Source organism: Bos mutus, chromosome 5 (genome assembly GCF_027580195.1).
Source record: "Bos mutus isolate GX-2022 chromosome 5, NWIPB_WYAK_1.1, whole genome shotgun sequence".
Taxonomy (NCBI): domain Eukaryota; kingdom Metazoa; phylum Chordata; class Mammalia; order Artiodactyla; family Bovidae; genus Bos; species Bos mutus.
The window spans coordinates 2758371-2778749 of NC_091621.1; the positions used below are offsets into that span (position 1 = coordinate 2758371).

General features: G+C 45.2%; 1 protein-coding gene across 1 annotated transcript in view; it reads left to right on the plus strand.

Moving 5' to 3' along the window:
* The window catches only part of SYN3 (synapsin III), a 499918-nt gene that overhangs the window by 63902 nt on the left and 415637 nt on the right, over window positions 1–20379 (plus strand). The window lies entirely within an intron of this gene.

Below are 20379 nucleotides of genomic sequence, written 5' to 3' on the forward strand. Positions count from 1 at the left end.
GTAATTTGACTTCTTTGTGCCTCATTTTCCTCATATGTAACATGAAAGTAATAATAACAACAACAGCAATATGTACCTATAGAGTTGTTATGAGAATGAAATAAATTATCACATGTGAAAAATGCAAAGCATATCCTGGCATCCAGAAAGTGCTGCCTAAGTGTTAGTAGTTGTTTTTACAGCCACCTTCACATCACTGATCACGTGTTGCCTGAGTAGTTTCTAGGTGTCAGTATGTGGGATTATTCAGAAATGGAAAGAATATAATCCATTCTGTAGAGAACTTAGCTGTGTAGTTGAGGAATAGACGTATATGCATGTCATGTTTATATCTGTGTTTTTATTATTTATACACACACACCACACACACACACACACACACACACACACACACACAGGCTTCCCAGGTGATGCTAGGGGTAAAAGAACTCTCCTGCCAGTGCAGGAGATGTGAGAGACACAGGCGCAGGTTCAGTCCCTGGGTCAGGAAGATCCTCTGGAGGAGAGCATGGCAACCCAATCCAGAATTCTTACCTGGAGAATCCCATGGACAGAGGAGCCTGGTGGGCTACAGTCCATTGGGTTTTCACAGAGTGGGACATGAATTAAGTGACTTAGCACGCATTCACGTGTGTGTGTGTGTGTGTATATATATATATATATATATATATATATATACAAATAATATCTCCAATATTATTTCCCATTGATACATGGCATTTAATTGACACCTGGTATAAACTTCTAGCTTTTCCTTGATAGCAGGTAGCACAGGTCCTGGTCAAAGTGTTCATCGAATGTTGAGTGTATGGGTGAGTGAATGGATGACATGATACAGTCATAGAAGGGTGGAGTCAAAAAGGGACTTTGAGATCATCTAATCCAGAGGTTCACAGAGGGCAAGTGACTATTCCTAGCATACACATCGGATTATTGTTGGAGTTCAAAATAGGGAGACCCTGGGCTTCCATCTCCCATGTCATTGTTTTTCCTACTACATTTACTTCAGTGTTGTCTTTTGTCTTACCCTTTGAAGAAACTCTTGGTCACTTCTGATGGATGTGAGAGTTGGACTGTTAAGAAAGCTGAGCACCAAAGAATTGATGCTTTTGGACTGTGGTGTTGGAGGAGACTCGTGAGAGTCCCTTGGACTGCAAGGAGATCAACCAGTCTATCCTAAAGGAAATCAGTCCTGAATGTTCATTGGAAGGACTGATGCTGAAGCTGAAACTCCAATACTTTGGCCACCTGATAATAAAGAACTACTGACGCATTGGAAAAGACCCTGATGCTGGGAAAGATAGAGGCAGGAGGAGAAGGGGACGACAGAAGATGAGATGGATGGATAGCATCACTGACTCAATGGACATGAGTTTGAGCAAGCTCCAGGAGTTGGTGATGGACAGGGAAGCCCAGCGTGCTGCAGTCCGTAGGGTTACAAAGAGTCGGACACAACTGAGCAACTGAACTGAACTGATAGTTTTAATAGCAGACAAATCTAATTTTCTAACTCTGAAGTTCATATTTTCCATGTTTACCTGTAAGAGGCTTTGTTCTTCAAGAATGGGGGGTGGGGGTGAGCAACAGCTGTTAACAGCTGATGGTCAATGAAGGAGCTGCACTAGGGGGGGTGCTGATACCATGTTGGAGAGCCGTACTGATTCTAAGTGTAACCAGGACTGCTTTGCCAGTTGGGTGATTCTTCCTGGTGTGACTATACCTTAACCAGTGATGAGAAGAAAGGAGCCATGGGCATGAAAGCAGGTCCATCTTCTGCACCGGGAATTGCTGCTCATAACTCCTTAGCCTATGCCTGCCAAGTTCTGTAATTTACCCTCCCTAACTGCCACCCACTCCATCAACATCTGTCCTGTCCCCTCTTAATATCATATTGAAAGTGAAAGTGTTAGTCACTCAGTCGTGTCTGACTCTTTGTGACCCTATGGACTGTAGCCCTCCAGACTCCACTGTCCATGAAATTTTCCAGGCAAGAATACTGGAGTGGGTTCCTATGCTCTCTTCCAGGGGATCTTTCCAGCCCAGGGATAGAACCTGTGTCTCCTGAACCTCAGGCAGATTCTCTACCATCTGAGCCACCAGGGAAGTCCAATATTGTGTTAATAGATAGATGAGACTCCAGTGGAGATCAAGTTAGAGGTTCTGTAAAAGTACAAAGTGAAGTCACTCACTTGAGTCCGACTCTACGATCCCATGGAGTGTAACCTACCAGGCTCCTCTGTCCATGGAATTTTCCAGATAAGAGTACTGGAGTGGGTTGCCATTTCCTTCTCCAGGGGATCTTCCCAACCCGGGGATCAAACCCAGGTCTGCTGCATTGCAGGCAGACGCTTTACTGTATGAGAAGGATAAAATAATAAGCCCTTTAATTTCTTGAGGAATGTGTAATAAGAAAGTAAATAAAACGCCGTATCTTAACCTGCCCCTTTGTTCAAGAAACACTTACTGAGCACATGCTTTGTATGTGGCCTTAATGACAGAGCTCACCACTCTCAAAGGGTTCTCCTTCTGGTGGAAAATAAACAGTGGGGGCTGTGGCTATTGTACACTGGGATGTGTGCTGATACAGAGATCATACAAAGCATAGTGGAGCACAGAAGAGGGAGGGATCGTCAACCTTGCCTGGGAACACTCTTAGGAGAGGCTTCACAGAGGCCTGGGGGCAAGAATTAGCCAAGTGTCAGGACAGGAAGGGTACAGTTGTGCACACAGGGTAGTGAGGTAGTCAGGTATTCAAGCCTTCCCACTAAAGAGTATGTTTGAAATTTCAATTTGTTACATGTCAGGGAAATGACCAGAGTAGAGGTTGCATGCAAAAGGGTGGTGGGAGATGAAGCTGAAAAAGAAAACAGTCTCTATCCAGGATGGGATTTGTATGGCAATGCATGCGGTTAGAAATTGAATTGTGTCCTGGGGGAGTGAGACATATTTTTTGGACTTTTTAAACCATGGAGTAATATGATCATGTTTTCATTTTAGGATGCACATGCTGATAGTGGTTTTAGAAGATAGACTGGGTGGCATGAGACTGGAGGCAGGGAAATTCCGCTCTGGATTGGGTGAAAAAAAACTTCTTATCCTGGAATATTATGCTTGGGGAGAAGGTTCATGGAAAGAACTTCATAAAATGTGTGTGTATCCCTGACTTGGTGTTCTTTAGCCCATTGAGCTTCATTCTCATACCTGTAACTTGTATTTGAGAATAGAAGGGATAACCTGTTTTCCTTAAAACAGAGAGGATGGAACCAAACCCGCAGGATGTGTTTGAGCTGGCAACGCATGAAAGTGACCACCGTCACCCTCATCTTGTTCACCAACAGTCCTGGCCACTTGCTCTGACCCATTTCACACCCACATTCCAGCTTACTCCCAACCTGCTGAATCTCTGGCCTCGTGATTTCTTCAACTACTTATGCTCTTCTCCCCATGCCATTTCTCCAGCTTTGACCTCCAGCTTTTGCTCAGCCATTCTTTATGTTTGCTGCCAGCTCTGCTGTCATCTCTACTGTTTGGGGTCTGGCTCACTCCCTGATGAGAGGAGCCCTGCTGGGTTCACCCCAGCCCTGCCAGCAGGCCCTGCCCGGATGTGCTTGCACACAGGATTTCAGTCTTTGCATTTCAGTAGGAATCAAGGGTTATTAATTAACCCAGGGTGGAACCTATTATGAAACATCCCAGAAAGCTGAAACAAACCAAAGGGACTTCTGAACTCACAGCAGGGAAAAATGCCTTTTAATTGACTTGGATGACTTCACTGCAGAAATCTGTCTAGCTGTTATGCTAAACTGGAAACTAATCTATTAGATTGTCTAAGGAATCTCCCAGCCCACCCTGACCAGAATCTCCTGAGGTGGGGAGTGTGGCCGGCACATAAACAGGACACATGCTTTGAAATGGCTTCTTTTGGATCATATCCAGTGTGGCTGCCTTTTCTAGACCCTGGGAAAGAGAGGAGAAGCTGGTATCTGAGAATGAGCTTATATGTCCTACAGTATGTATATTTAACATCACATAGGGAGCTTCCTTTAGAGTAGAATTCAACCTAAGCTGAACCTAAGAGAAGTCTTGGATCACTTCTCTCAGGGAGTTTAGAGGGTAACATGAGATAATTTCCACAGATGGTGTTGTCATGTACACGACAGCTGTGTAGTCTGGACTCAGAAGGGATTAGTGAAAATAACCAATGTCTAATCACTTGCTCACTGGGTGCTGGGCACACGCTAAGTACATCAGACAGATTAGTTTATTTATCTTCATCACTACTCTATGACGAGCAGATGCTCTACCCCCATTCTCCAGATGAGGAAACTAGGGCTAAGAGAGGTTGGGGGGCTTACTGAAGGCCACACAGCTTACCCGTGGCAGAGCTGGAATTCACAGTTTGACTCCAGATGCTCTTTTACTTGGGAAGGTGTATCTGGAGAAGTAAAAATCTGAAAAAGACTTGGTGAATTTCTTCTTCCGTGTAAGGACTGACCTGTCCATGAGACTTGTTCTGTGGGCTGCAGACTTGCCTACAGGGTCCTCTGCAAGTGAGCCCTGCCTACCTTTCCTTAAGGTTTAGCTCAGGCATTATTTCTATTCTGCTTCCCCTGAGCTGCTTCTGTCCAAGGAGGGTAAGGTGCCTCTTGACCATGCTGTCACATACCTCATGCATATTTCTATCATTCCATTTACCAGATTACTTTGAAATTAGTTGTTCACCTGCCTGTCACTCCCTCTAGTCTCTGGGCTTATAGAGAACATGGACAGTATCTTTATTCAACCTACAAATATTTACTGAGTGTCTACTATGTGGTGAGTGCTAAGACTGAAAAGGTGATTAAAAATAGACATAGTGTCTACCTGATAGAGCTTAAAGTCTAATGGGAAAGACAGATGTTAATCACATAATTGATCTCTAGCTCTCTCTCACACACACACACTGACACTTGCACACACTCGCATACATACATGCATACACCACAATTGCAAACTGATCAGGAGCCATGAGAAAAAGACACAGTGTTACAGTAGCACGATACCACTGGCTACTTATTCAGGTATTTAGTAGGTGTTTCCAGTAACCAGATACCTAATCTGTGCTCAATAAATATTTGTCTAATAATCTGAAGTAGGGGAAAATGCAAAAGCTACAGAGAAAATATCGGATCTACCGTAAGAACTTCCCAGGAAACAGATTCACCCAAATATTCTTTGGCATGGTGAGTGACATAGCTACAGCACTAATCTGACACCAGTGATACAGGTGAACATTAGGTGAACACAACAGGCCAGCCACTGTCTGAGTTTATCTGTATATGCTTAACCCTCACTGTGACCTCACCAAGGAAGTGCTGATGAAACTGAGACTCGAGAGGTCGTGTCTTACGCAAGGCCACCCAGCGGTCGGTCAGTGAAAGACCTGAGATGTGAATACTCCAGAAGCCCTGGTGCACCACTGACCCTGCATCTTAATGCCTGTTTTAATCTCTTCTCTAGAGCCAAGGCTAGTCACCAGGTATTCCTTGCCCAAGGTCATAGTGCTGGTTACAGTAAAGCCAAGCTTGTCTCCTCCTTGCCAAGTCAGGCTGTGGGAGTTCTCAAGGGAGAAACCTGGCTATGGCAGAGGGCAGTGGCAGATGGGAAGTAGAACTGAGTCCCCTTAAGGGGCACGGAGTTGCATCTAGGGGGTTCTGGGTGCATGTTAAAACCAAGAAAAAAAATTATTATTGAAGGTCAGTTGTGTGCCCTTCATGGCTCTAATGCTTCTCTCACGGTGCTAAATTTAGTCTTGTTATTGTTCAGATGACAAGACCAAGGCTGGGAGGGGTAAAGTAGGTATTTGAGGGATTAGCAACAGAATTGTGATTGGAACTTGTGCCTGCCTGCTTTCTTTGGCTCACCTGTTGCCCCGCTGGACCTGGAAAAAAGGCTTGCTTCCTCTTGCCTACAGCACTTTTTCAGATTGATTTTCTCAGGGACCTGTTTACCTGTGTTTCTGGAACTTTCTTTCCTCCCTGAGGTTCCCTTCATGAGCTTCTGGGTGGGTTCTCAGATTGTTTGAGGTGGAACTGAACCAGGTGACCTCTTCACCCACCCCACCTCAGGGCCTACATTTTGTCCAGACAGAGAGGAGACAGTCAGCCCTCCCCTCTGGCTGCCAGGAAAAGCAGGGGAAACGAAGGGGCTGAACCTCCTGTGGCTGGGCCAGCCAAGTGCCAGGAGCCCCACATTTGCATTCATTGGACAGAACCAGGTTTTGATCACGTGTCTCACTTTGCTTACTCTCATACAACCACTTTGGTCTCTCTCTCCCTTTGCTCTCTGTGGCCCAGACTCTTTAATGTCTGTGGGAAGCAGGCCAAAATCTCTCGGCAGCACCAAGGCCCCCCCTAACCAGGCACCACTGCGGCTTTCTCACTGCCTCTCTTCCTCATTCTGCTCACTGGTGCCTCTGAGGGTCTTTGGAGAGCTAATACTTAATTCAGATGATCGCTTATTTATAGTGACTTTCCCTTAGGTTCTGCATCTTGGTTCCCCCACATGTTGTTTCTATAAGCATCTATCTGTCCATTCTTCAACTATCTGTATACCTGTTTGTCCAGTTACCCATCTGTCTAAAACCTAACTCTTACCTCACTGCTTTTTTGGGGGAGGGGTTTTAAAATCAGTTTAGAACTAGGTTCCTTTCCCCCCAAATACCTTCATGAAATTTAGTATTTCATAATACCAATAATAGTAATAATAATAATAAAGTCCTAAATATTAAGCACTTGCTACACACACACACCCCTGATGCTGAGAGTAGGACCATAAAGAAAGCTGAGCATGAAAGAATTGATGCTTTTGAACTGTGGTGTTGGAGAAGACTCTTAAGAGTCCCTTGGACTGCAAGGAGGTCAAACCAGTCAATCCTAAAGGAAATCAATCGTGAATATTCATCGGAAGGAGTGATGCTGAAACTGAAGCTCAGTGCTTTGGCCACCTGATGAGAAGAGCTGACTCTGGAAAAGACCCTGATGCTGGGAAAGATTGAAGGCAGGAGAAGGACAGGACAGAGGATGAGATGGTTGGATGGCATCACTGACTCAATGAAAATGAGTTTGAGCAAGCTCTGGGAGATGGTGAAGGATGGGGAAGCCTGGTGTGCTGCAGTTTGTGGGGTCTCAAAGAGTTAGACATGACTGAGCAGCTGAACAACAGCTACCTCACTTTATCCTCATGGTGGCCTTTGGAGTTACCTGTTTCTATTACAGAAGAAACTAAAGTTCAGAGAGGTCCAGCAATGCAGGTTACAGGATTTGAACTCCTGGCTCCTGAGCAGTCCATACTCTATAAAACAGATTCTCCTGACTTTGCTAATTCACCCCTCATTTCTGGGATACACATCTGCTACCCCCACCACCCTTCTGTGTCGCTTCTGGTTTCTTCTAATCCTTACTTTAACTGTTCTTTGCTTATATTTATTGGGAAATGACATTAAGAATCTGAAAGTAAACAGGCTCATTTCACTAATTCTTACTACTGCTCTGTAGTATTTGTGTGGAGGAAACTTTGTTGCCTCAGAAGATGAGACATCTCAAGAGGGTTTGGTATGATGGACAGAGCTGTGTCTTGGATCAGAAGAGCAAGGATCAAATCCTGGCACCACCTCTTATTACCTATGGAACTTTGAGCATATGACTCCGTGTCCTTGGTTACAGTTTCTTTCTTTGCAAAATGGAGGTAGTAATAGCAATATTACTGTGTTCATCACATTGTAAGATTTGGTTCATTTTAGTTAAATCCAGGAGGACCTTGGATCTGGGTTGACTGATTTGTAAAGGAGAAACTGGCAGATGCATGGAGTGTTTTCTACCTGCCAACTCTCCCCCAACAGACACCACTGCTCGATGAAGGCAGGCTTAGCTTAGGGCAGCTTCATCATTGTCCATGCAGCAACCAGAGCTGGCAGCAAGATGAAACTCACTCGGTAGCCCCAAAGGAACTTTCAGTTCTCACATTCTGTGGGTTTGATACGAGTCTACTTAAAGAGGATAGTAAATTATGGATGAGGTGGTTGGATCGCGCTAGATGAGCTGAGTTGGTAAATACACGATGGAAATAAAACCAAGACCCACCATCAAGAGAGTGCTGAATTCTATTCTGGCAATCTCTGGAGTTGTTCACTAGAGCAACTATTTTCCAGTTGTGCCCCTAGAGCCCTGCTGTTCCACAGGGGTACCTGGGGTTGCAAACATCAAGCATTTTGGAAGAAGAGAGATGGGGAGAGAAAGGAGGAGGAGAAAGAAGAGGAAAAGGGAGAGGTGGAGAGGAGAAAAGAGAAGAAGGGAGAGAGCTTAACTCATTCCTTCTCTGTATCAATAATTCTCAACCAGGGGTGATTTTGCCCCTGGGGGCCATTTAGCAATGCCTGGAAATGTTTCTGGTTGTCCCAACAGGGGGATGCTGCTGACCTCTATGAGAAGAGGACAGGGATGCTTCTAAACATCTTAGAGTACACAAGACAGCCTTCCATAACAATGAATGAATTATCCAACTCAAAAAAGTCAATGTGCCAAGGTTGGGGAACCCTGTACTAGATTGAAGCAACTCCAAGATGATTCCTTTTGTGCAGGGAGCCCTGTGGGCCCCTAGAGACAGGAGGTGGTACTTCAGTTTATGATGATGTGGGCTTCCCAGGTGGCTCTGAAGAAACTTCACCTTCCCTTTTCCTTTTACTCATCACTAAAGGCCTCAGGACAGAGAAGGGGCAGGGACCTTCTCCTTCATTCTTACAAAAATGTCACGGCAGAGGTTTCTATGATTTCCCGAAGATCCCACAGCGAGGAAGTTGCAGAATGAAATAGACACCTCCTGCTCTTGGATCTTTGTAACACAGCCTACCTCAGTCAATGTGAGCCCTGGTTGTGCACCCAGCAACCTGCAACAGAGGCCCAAAGCCAGGTGAAACCCCAAAGGGCTGGACCAAGCCTGGTGTTGTGTAGAGACCTGCGATTTGTTATAGGCGAGTATGATAAGACATGCAGACACAGAAATGACTGTCATGAAGGAAGAATTGTCTCATACTCATAGTCCCCTAAAGCAGGAGGCACAGAATACCACGGTGTGGGGATCCCATGGGGAAGCATCATGGCCAGTCTAGAGGCAGAGGGAGCAAGGGGAAAATGTGGGCAAGAGCCTTTATTATTGTGGTTCCACTGAAAGGAAAAGGCAAGGCATGGTAAGCACATTCTAGATTGACTAATCTGAATAATTTCAGCAGGCTCTGGGGTGTAGGGGCTGTCCCTGGTTGTCTGGCACTTGGCCCTGGGTTGTTGGGGGTCGGGGGAGATAGTGGCCCAGAGTGAGAGCCTACTTGTTGCTGTTCAGTCACTAAGTCTGGTCTGACTCTTTTCCACCCTGTGAGCTGCAGCACGCCAGGCTTCCCTGTCCTTCACCATCTCCTGGAGTTTGCTCAAACTCATGTCCATTGAGTCAGTGATGTTATCTAACCGTCTCATCCTCTGCTGCCCACTTCTTCTCTTGCCCTCAACTTTTCCTAGCATCATGGCCTTTTCCAGTGGGTCATCTCTTCGCATCAGAGCCTGGTAGAGAAGGTCATTACAGTATGGGCTCTGGATGGTTGTCTCACGTTTGACAGGTACTCTCTATGGCACGTCTTTACTTTCTCCAGGTTCTGGCTAACTCTGTGAGAGGTGGTCCATCCAGGTTCAGTGAGCCTGAAAGATATGAAAGCATCAGAATACAGAAAATAAGACCTGGTTAGCACACCTCTCTAACCCCAAAGCCTCACCATACTGCTGCTTTTTAGCCATCTTTTGAAATAAACTCTTTTGTTTCTAACTAAGTCTTTTTTTTTTATTTTTAAACTTTACATAATTGTATTAGTTTTGCCAAATATCAAAATGAATCCACCACAGGTATACATGTGTTCCCCATCCTGAACCCTCTTCCCTCCCCATACCATCCCTCTGGGTCGTCCCAGTGCACTAGCCCCAAGCATCCAGTATCAGTGCATCGAACCTGGACCCAGTATTTAAGCAAATTACAAAGTAAAAATTACTCTTCTGTTTGATGCAGAACCTTTGAACCTCCAGAAAGTATCCCACTCCATAGACATCCTCTTTAGAAGAGATTCTCACTCCCTCCATCCTGCTGCTCTCCTAGCCTTGGGTTCTGCCATGGGTTGGAAGACGCCTAGGGGAGTATTTGAGAGCAGGGATCCTGTAGCCAGATGACTTGTATTTGTATTCTTGATCCATCACCTCCCAGCTGTGTGACCTTGGGGAATTATATTTAATCTCATGCCTTAGTGCTGCCAACTATAAAGTAGGCATAATGATAATATCCAGGAGATGGTGAAGGACAAGGAAGCCAGGAATGCTGCAGTCCATGGGGTTGGAAAGAGTAACACACAACTTAGTGACTGAACAACAACAACAACGATAAAAGGACCTACCTAATGGGCTACTGTCAGAATTAATACACACAAAGCCGTTAGAACAGCACCTGGCACATAGTAAGTGCTTAACCATTATATGTTGTAATCCTAATGTAAATATAATTAGTGATATTAGATTACAAACAGTCTATATTATAATGTTGCTGCCAGAGCTACCAAGGTCACACATACGCTTTTCAGTCCTCTTGCTACTAGCCGTGCTTAGTACCATCACTCCTTCTGTGTCTTCCTCTCCAAAGACCAACACCCCTGCTTCTCCTGCGTTTCTTCATTCCTGCTACTTCTACCATTGCACCCACTGGGATAACCATTGCCCCCTCTGCTGCTGGGCATTGCTGCCATCAAGTGAAAACAATGTCAACTAGATCGTGAGGGTCAAAGAAGGTGTGAAGAAGCAGAAAATGATAGGAGCCACGGATGGGCCACCATGAACATGTTCAGTCTCGTACCCTCTTTGAACTTCCCTTGCTCCTAGTTTAGGGGAGGTTAGTAATAAAGTCCCAGGCCTGTGGGGCCATTATTAATGAAGTTGTACAGTGGTTCTACAATTGTGTTGTGTTTTTCCTGAGCCTGCAGGGTCAGAAATGGCCCATTACAGCTCTTGGTGGTCCTGGATGTGTAGATACCCTCTTGACTCAGGAATGACATTGTTTCAGCAGCTCATAGGGGCTGCCTGCCTCCGGAATGTGGACAGAGAAGCCTCCTCACCTTTGCTTCCCCGCACGGGAGTGCATAGACTGCAGGGGGCTCCTCTCCCCTGACTCTGACCCTGGAAATCCCCATTTGGCAATTAGATTCACGCTGACTCTGGGCTCTATCTGGGTCACACTGTCTTGAAACTGCTATGGCCTCTTGGGAAGAAAAGGAACATCTGAGAAAGGAGAACTCGGCCTTTAAAAATATAAGTCTCTATTGAGGAAAAGGAATTGGGAAAACAGCCCTTTTGCAAGGAGGAAAATGGCTTTGGGTTCTCCTTTCCCAAGCCCAGCCTTAATTTGGAGATATTTCACAGTGGCCTTTTGAAGGGGTGACCAGTTCATACCAAGCTGCCTTAAATGCTTGGAGCAAAAGCCTGTGGGGACTTGCAAATCAACCCCGGGAAGAGAAATTAGCTGTGTCTTGTCTCAGAACTCCCGAAACCAGCTCCAAAGTAAACACATAAGCTGTGCCGGCAGGGAAAGCATGGCCCCTTTTTCTTCTTCATTTTAGAAACTCCATGTGTGCATTATTTTAAATAGGCGCCAGCACACGAGGCCCTTTTAACAAGATTGAAAACAGATGGGGCCTTAGGCTGTTCAGTAGCTCTCAGAAACTGACATGGGAAGTGCTAAGCCATCCTGTGTCCAGGCGACGTTCGTGTTCTTGAAGCACAAGTCTGGCCAGGCCTCTCATTCCCAGGGAGCAGGAGTCTGCTTCCTGCATCAGGTGTGTCAGCAGGGGAAGGAAATATCTCCTTTCACTGCATTTACCCGTGTTTGCATTTACTTAACCCTCTGGCAGCCTGAAAGAAGAGAGGCTTGTGCTAGCCTTAAGACCCCATGCTTCTGGAGCTGAGAGCATTGGGTTTTAACTTATCATTCATGGGATTGTTACTCCCCACAACCCATGGCTCTCCAGAGGCTCCCAATCTCACTGTAAGTGATGGCCAGAGTCCTTCGCATGGCTATACACCCTTCATGGTTAGACTTCCCTGGCCTTCTTCCTGCTCTTGTCTTTCTTGCTTACTCTGATCCAGTCACACTGGCCTTCTCACACTGTTCCCTAAAATCAAACACCAGGAAACAAGTATTGATGAGGATGTGGAAAGATTGGAACCCTTGTACATTGCTGGTAAGAATGTAAAATGGTATAGCTGCTACAGAATACAGTATGGTGGTTCCTCAAGAAGTCAGACAGAATCACCACATGACCCAGCAATTCCAGTCCTGGGTATATAGCAAAAGAATTGAAAGCAGGGATTCAAACATGTTTGTTAGCCCATGTTCATAGCAGCATTATTCACAGTAGCCAAAAGGTAGACCTAAAACCCAAGGTTCATTGACAAATGGGTAAACAAATGTGGTATATCCATACAATGGAATATGATTCAACCTTTACAGTGAAGGAAATTCCGACATATACTACAACATGGACAAACTTGAGGTCAAATAAGCCAGATGTAAGAGGATGAATATTGTAAGATCCCACTTGTATCAGGTACCTAGAATAGTCAAATTCAGAGAGACAGAAAGTACAGTAGCAGTTACCAGCAGTTATGGAGAACGAGTTACTGTTTCTTGGACACGAGGGTTTTGTTGGGGATGATGAAAAAGTTCTGTGGTTGGATGGTGGTGATGGTTGCACAACAAAGTGAATATATTTCATGCCACTGATTTATACACTTAGAAAACAGTTAAAATGGTAAATTTTACATTGCAGTTATTTTATCACAAAGAAACAAACTTTGAAAAACTCAGGCAATCACACCCTGCCTTGAGCTTTTGCTTTTCTGTTCTCTTTGCCTGGAACCCCCTTTCCCAAGGTATCCACATGGCTTGTTCAGATTCTTTGCAGCAGTGTCACCTTCTCAGAGGTACTCGACTGCCCTCTCTGAAATGGCACTCTCCACGCACACTTCTCAGTCACTCTGTGTCATGTCACTTGCTTCATTTTTCTTCACAGCATTTAGCACCCAGAATGCTGACACTCTGGTCCTTCTGAAGTGTCCAGCACTAAGCTCAGGCTGTAGGGGGCAGCAGGGACTCCATATTTGGGGTTTAAAACCAGCCATGTTTTCTGAGGCCCAAGCAGAGGGAGCAGCAGGCCCTCATCTTGGCGCTGGGCTTTACCCTGGTCCCTGGATGTGTGGACTGAATCAAGGGAAGGAAGGTAAGAGGAAAGACCCCTGGGAAGCAGCTCTAGGGAGAGAAGGTGAGGCCCAAGCTGTGGGTAGCAGTGGGTAGAAAAGGAGGGTTGAATGGTTTTTTCATTTCTACAGCACTGAAATGGTGTTGGACGTGTGAAATGAAAACCAAATAAAGGAAAGCATGTTAAGGTAGGATAGAACATTTTAATTTCTCAGAGCTTTGATGGATGAGATGTTCTTGTCATCACAAGTTTCCGTTTGGGAAAAAAATCTACAGAAATAAATTACATCAGCCCTACTTAAGCTCCTTCAGTATCTCTGCTCACCATACTCGACAGCATCATGCCTGCTTCATCTCTAGGCTCATCATCCCACCCCGAGCAGCTCTTCCCAGAGCTCCAGCCTCACCACCTCACCGTCAGCATCACACCCACCTGTGATACAACTGCCAAACATGGACTCTGCTTCTGCACCTCGATCTCCAAGCCCCTGAACCCATTCATCAACCATCTGGAAAAATACGGGGAGACGTTCACATGTGCTTTGTTTAATCCTATAAACACACATTTCTGAGAATTCAGCAGAATGGTACTTAAACCTGTGGAACCCAGCACAACAGTGAAGAGAAGTAGATGTCAAGGGGACACGATTCATCCTTCTTTAATACGTAGCTAAGTTGTGGTCTTAAAATCTCTGAACATTTGCCCGATCTGTCACAAGTTCGTTGCAGGTGGCAAAATTCACTCCTAGGTCTCTCAACCTTATAAAAGCTCTGGAAATGGGGAGAGATGAGGCTCTGACGATCCTACCATTCTGGGGCCATTCCCACCCCTTAAAGCTTCTTTCTCCCCCTCCCCTCCCCATCCTCCTTCCCCCATTCTCCCCCCACCTCCTCAATCCTCCTCCCCATCCTTTGTCTCCCCTTCCTCCCCCATCTCCTACCCTCCTCTTCCTCCCCCTCCTCCCTCTCTCCTTCAGCAAACACTTTCTGTCCTTCGGACATTATCAGAAGCTCTCCCTACCCTTCAAGTTTTCCCTGGCAGAGGGAAAATGACAGTGGATGTTTTACTTTGATTTTCAGATGCTGCTGTTTCAGTCTCTATTCTTGGCACAATAGTTGCTCAAAAAAAGAATTAGTTGTTAAGTTAATGAATTAATGGATGACTCGAGTTCAGGTAACTTTGTGATCTTGGCCAAGTCATTTTCTCTGTTTCTCATCCACTAATGAGAATGCTAATACCTACTCTCGTATCAGGAGGTCATTGTAATGATCAAATTAAAGAACATAAATGTGATATCTAACATTGATTATTCATTTTTCACTTAGGCACCTTGCTAAGGACTCAAGTGGATATTAATTCCATTTAATGGAATCCATTAATTGCAATGCTCACACCTGCCCTAGGAAGGTACCATTCTTTTTTTTTTTTTTTGGAAGGTACCATTCTTAACCTCATTTACAGATGAGGGACTGAGGCTTAGAAAGGCTAACTTGTCTAAAGGTGCACAACAAGTAAGGGGTAAAGCTTTGATTCAAACTCATGGGGTTCAATTCTAAAAACCTTCACATGCCAGCACTTTGTAAACTGCAAGTCACTGCTACTGATTTTTTAAAAAATAATATGGTGAACTCCAGCTAACTTTGGATATTTTATTACCTGAACATTTAGGAATGTAGGTGTTGTCATTTTATTTGTCTCTATTTTATGTGTATTTTGACATGTTTTTACCTCTCCCTTACCTGCCTTCTACACACACACGCACACACACAGAGGAATATTAAGATTTTTTTTGATGAGCATAGGTGCCTTTGCATCTGCCTCCACAGCTGGGTGTTTGGCACGGGAAGTGGGCAGTACTGCCAGGCAGCTCTCACTGACCCAGGGGCCCAGACCTTTGCTCAGATGCCTGGTACTGCTTCTGCACAATATTTCCTCCTCTGGAAAGGTCCATTGAATGAGTCTTCAGACATTCAAAGCCTGTTTTGTCTGCAAGGTGAGTCTGTACTGGTGGAAAAGAGCTCAGCCCCGAGATGCCAGCCAAGGAAGTCACTGAGCCCACCAGGCCTCAGAGCTGAAAACATGGCCTATGCGGGAAACCGACAGGAAGCAGTTCTTGCTGAGAGCAGGCTTTGGGCCGCCTGCCAAGTACTTGGTATCAGCAGGGCAGTTAGAAGGAGCGGAGCGGTGAAAGAGGGACCTGTGGGCTTCCCCAGCAGATGCTGCACACTGACGTGGGAAAGACACAGGAAGGTGTAAGAATTAGAGCTCTGCGAGTTAAGACTTGAGTCACCCCAGATAAGCCACTTGGTACAGTGTGAAGGGTGTCAGCCTGGGTTTGGACCCCAGGATGTATCTTTGGACAAAGTTACCCTGCTTCCCTGGGCCTCACCTTTGACATCTGCAAAATGGGCATCTGTTCATTCAGTGATATTCACAGAGCACCTGTGTTGTTTCCCCAGACACTGGTTTAGGTGCTGGGCTAGAGCTCTGGGCAAAACAGACAAAATCCCTGCCCCTGGAGCTTCCATTATAGTGAAAGAAATGGACGATTAAATATTCACTTGGGATGGATGTAAATATTTACGTCAGAGGGTGGTGAGTGCTGTGGGGGAGGATTAAGCAAGGAAATAGCTTGGAGCACAGCAGGTGCTTTGTAGGAAGGTGCCACTAGGGGCGCCAGGGAGCAGAGGTGTGCTGCCAGGTCTCAGAAACAAGGTTTAGCGGCTGAGGGATTGGAGGTTGGTGTCTGCTTCCTGTGCTTGATAATGGGAAAGAGGCCAGCATGGCATGGCGATGACAGAGTGAGTTGAAACAGGGGCAGACAGGGAATGGTGGAAGGAGGTGTCAAAGAACCTAAATCCTGTAGGAGTTCACAGCCTGCGTAAAGCTTGGGTTTTCTGTGTTTAATGTTTTATTATTGTTGCTGCTGTTGTTTATGCTTTTAACGAGTCTCTATAAGACCCTGTGAAAGAACTTAAGAAGTGAAGAAGAGACTCCCCTGGTGATCCAATGGTTAAGACTCCATGCTCCCAATGCAGGGGGCCCGAGTTCAATCCCTGATCAAGGAACTAGATCCCTCATGCCACAACTAAGAGATCCTCCATACCGCAGCGAAGATCCCAAGTGCTGCAACTGAGACCCAGTGCAGCCAAGTAAATTTAAAAAGAAAAAAAGAAATGAAGAAGATCACAGTGCATGCAGAATGCTGATTTATTTTAAAAGGAATTTGTTAATAACACACTTTCCTTCCCAAGAGTAAACATAACAATCTGTTAGGGATTAGGGTGGAATTTTGATGAAAACTTGTTAGAGGACTCAAGAATGCCCTAATCCTACCTTGACAGTTACTACCACCACCCCTTTTGCAGGTTCCTAGAGTAGACAAAAACACAAGGAGGAAGAGCAAATAAGTTTTAGAGGGCCTAGGCCCACCACCCCTGTGCAGGGTTGCCTGAATCAGCTCCAGACCAAAGCAGTGCAGCATCTTGCTGCTGCTGCTGCTAAGTCACTTCAGTAGTGTCCGACTCTGTGCGACCCCATAGACGGCAGCCCACCAGGCTCCCCCATCCCTGGGATTCTCCAGGCAAGAACACTGGAGTGGGTTGCCATTTCCTTCTCCAATGCATGAAAGTGAAAAGTGAAAGTGAAGTCGCTCACTCATGTCCGACTCCTAGCGACCCCATGGACTGCAGCCTACCAGGCTCCTCCGTCCATGGGATTTTCCAGGCAAGAGTACTGGAGTGGGTTGCCATTTCCTTCTCCTTGCAGCATCTTACCTGTAATGTCCCATTTATGAGTGTTACTTACTAAATGTGCTAAGTTGCTTCTATTGTGTCAGACTCTTTGTGACCCTATGGACTGTAGCCTGCCAGGTTCCTCTGTCCGTAGGATTCTCCAGACAAGAATACTGGAGTGGTTTTTCATGCCCTCCTCCAGGGGATCTTCCAACCCAAGGATCAAACCTGCACTCTTATGTCTCCTGCATTGACAGGTGGGTTCTTGACCACTAGCGCCACCTGGGAAGCCCTGTGAAAGTGAAGTCACTCAGTCGTGTCCGAGTCTTTGCAGCCCGTGGACTGTAGCCCACCAAGCTCCTCCTTTGGGATTCTCCAGGCAAGAATACTGGAGTGGGTTGCCATTTCCTTCTCCAACTTAGACTAAATACGTATTGCTAAATAATTTTGAAGTACCACAAACACAGTTAGGAAAAAAGAGCAGGACATCTGGGTCTCCTTGGAATCAGAGTTCAGTGCTGCAAACTCATGGGAGAGAGGGTGGCTGAGAGCAAAATGGATGCTGAGGGTGGCTTCTCTGAGGAGCTACAAGGCAGGAGAGAGGAAGTTAACATGAGGACCACCCAGTTCAGCAGGCACTCAGCTGGAGAGAAGCAGAATGTCGACTCCAGAATCACACATGATTGCCTGGTTTTCAACCCAGCAATGACCTTGCCCACTGTTTAAGGCAGCATTATGATGTCCTGAGCACTAGATTAACAGTTCCTCCTTATGAGGTGAGAAAGCGTAGAGAAAAGGGCAGAGGGTGAGAAGTTGTTCTAGCATTAGGAAAGGTCCTGGAGGCTGCCCACCTTCTGCCATCAGCCCAGTATCTATGTGTCTCTCTTGTCTCTCTCTTTTACCCTCCTGCAAATTACAAAGGGTGTCTAAGGCCTTGGAAAGGGGCAGACTGTAAGGGTTTAAGGGTACAGTCTGGACCAGATAGGTCTTCACTAACAAGAATTTCCAGTATCTTATCAGCCTCCCTTGGATTCCAGAACAATCTGTCTGCCAGCATCTTGTCTTTCTCAGGAACTCTGGACAACAGCTCTTTGTGTTGAAATCCCCCCTCCTTCAGTCAGGCTTCATGGTCAAGGCTGATAGCTGCTACCTCCACATTCCCACACATTTTCGGTTTCTTGTGTACATTCCAGTCACTCATCCAATTCCAAGTCCCAATTTCAATTTCTTTCGCATTGATCTGTTGGCCCAATAGCATCCTTCAACTTACTATAATAATGATGATTGCAATCACCATTTTCTACTCCATCATCAACAACATTATCATTGCAAATGCAATTATCGGTAACTAAACATGAATACCCCATGCTTTCAGTGATATTATCTGCTTGGCATCACATACTTTCTAGGTTCCACTGAGAACCCATGAAAGACTCTCAGGAAACTGAATGCATTCCATCTTGTTTGTGTGTGATGTGTGCACTCATGAGTGTGTGTGCACGTGTTTTCCTGGAGCTGGATATGTATTTAATTATAAACAGGTGCTTGTATTTCCTTGTGATAGAGGGTGCTATAGAAGAGGTCTTGTTAATGGATATGATTCCAACCATAACTAACTGAGTCTGGAACTTAGAAAGTGCTATGTAAATACTTGTGGTTAAATATTTATCACTCTCTTATAACACAGCCCTTCGTATTTCCCAGTGGTCTCCCAAAGATGACTATACCCTAATCCCTGGAATCTGTGAAAATGATACTTAGAAGGGAGATGATGATGTGATTACAATTATGGACTTTAAGAAGAGTATCTCTGATTATCCAAGTAGGCCAGTCTGACCACAGAAGCCCTTAAAAACAGAACTTTATCTGGCTAGAGAGGAAGATGTGACAAAAGGGAAGTCAGAAAACTTTGGAGAATAAGGACTTGACATGCCATGACAAGTTTGAAGATGGGGAGTACAATGTGACAAGAACTGCAGACAGCCTTAAGGAGCTCGGACAGTCTCCCAGCTGTGATCAGCAAGGAAGTAAAACCTCAGTCCTATAGCTGCAGAGAGTTCAATTCAGCAAACTTGGAAGCAGATTCTTCCCAAAACCTCCCAGAAAGAGTCCAGATGGCTGATACCTTGATTTTGGCTTTGTGAAACCTAGAACAGAAATCAGCTGAGCTAACATGGACTTCTGATGTGTATGGAGCAGTGAGACAATGCATTTGTGTTGTCTGCGGCTGTTATATTTGTGATAATTTGTTGTGGCAGCAATAGAATACTAATACCCTATAGAGTACTGTTCCTTCACAGGGAGTTCAAAATCCTCAGAATTGGCCTCCCACCCACTTTTCTAGCTCTGTTCTATTGTGTTCCTCCACATACTCCATGCTCCAACAGCAGAAGGCATCTCACTGCTTCATTGCCCCAGAGCCCTGCGGCTCAGCTGTGCTTTTGTTCATGAAAACTTAGATTGGGTCTTTCTCCTCCTTTCTACCTGGAACCACCCTCCTCCTTGCTGTGGTCTAGTGGATCTGGCAGTGGGGCAGTTTCAGAAGGTGAATTATTTAGCATATGTAGGTATTGTAGTTGTCCACTCATCTACAAAGTATAAAAATAACACTTCATTCCACAAGTACGTTTTCAGTACTTCCTGTGTACCAGGAACTGGATATAAAGCGGTAAACAGCTTTCTAATAAAAGTATGATTGCTTGGCATTTCTTTTTCATAAGGTATGCTGTGGTAATAGTATTTTCGTTCCATGATCATTGGGAGACACTGGTTAAGAAAGAGAGGTGAAAATGAAACAGACCATGGACATAATTGACTCAGTTGATGATAACTCATTTTGAAGATGAAGAGGATTAAAGTGGAGAGAGAAAGAGGGGTTTGCCTAAGGCCATACACTTGGTTGGTGCTAAATCTGAAATTTAGATCCCTTGACCCCAGACCTCAAACCAGTTTCTTTTCCACTATTCTTTGATTCCTCCATGCAAATGCTTAATAAAAGTCATGAACAGAAAAACTCGGATAGTCCAGCATTTTCAGGTATCGTTGAGATCAGTGTTGAAAACCTCCCACACCCGGTTTTAGCAAGTGTAACAAAATACAAAGACCTTACATATGCTGCTGTGAAAACCTGCCTGTCTTCACTGGTGTCCATGACCCAATAATTTCACTCCTAGGAATATACCCAAAAGAAATGAGAGTGTATGTCCTTCAAAATAGATGTAGAAGAATGGGCATAACAGCTTTTTTAATAGCCAATGACTAGAAATAGTCCAGGTGTCCATCATCAGCAGAACCAATGAATGTATTATTGTACAGGAGGGCATGGCAACCCTC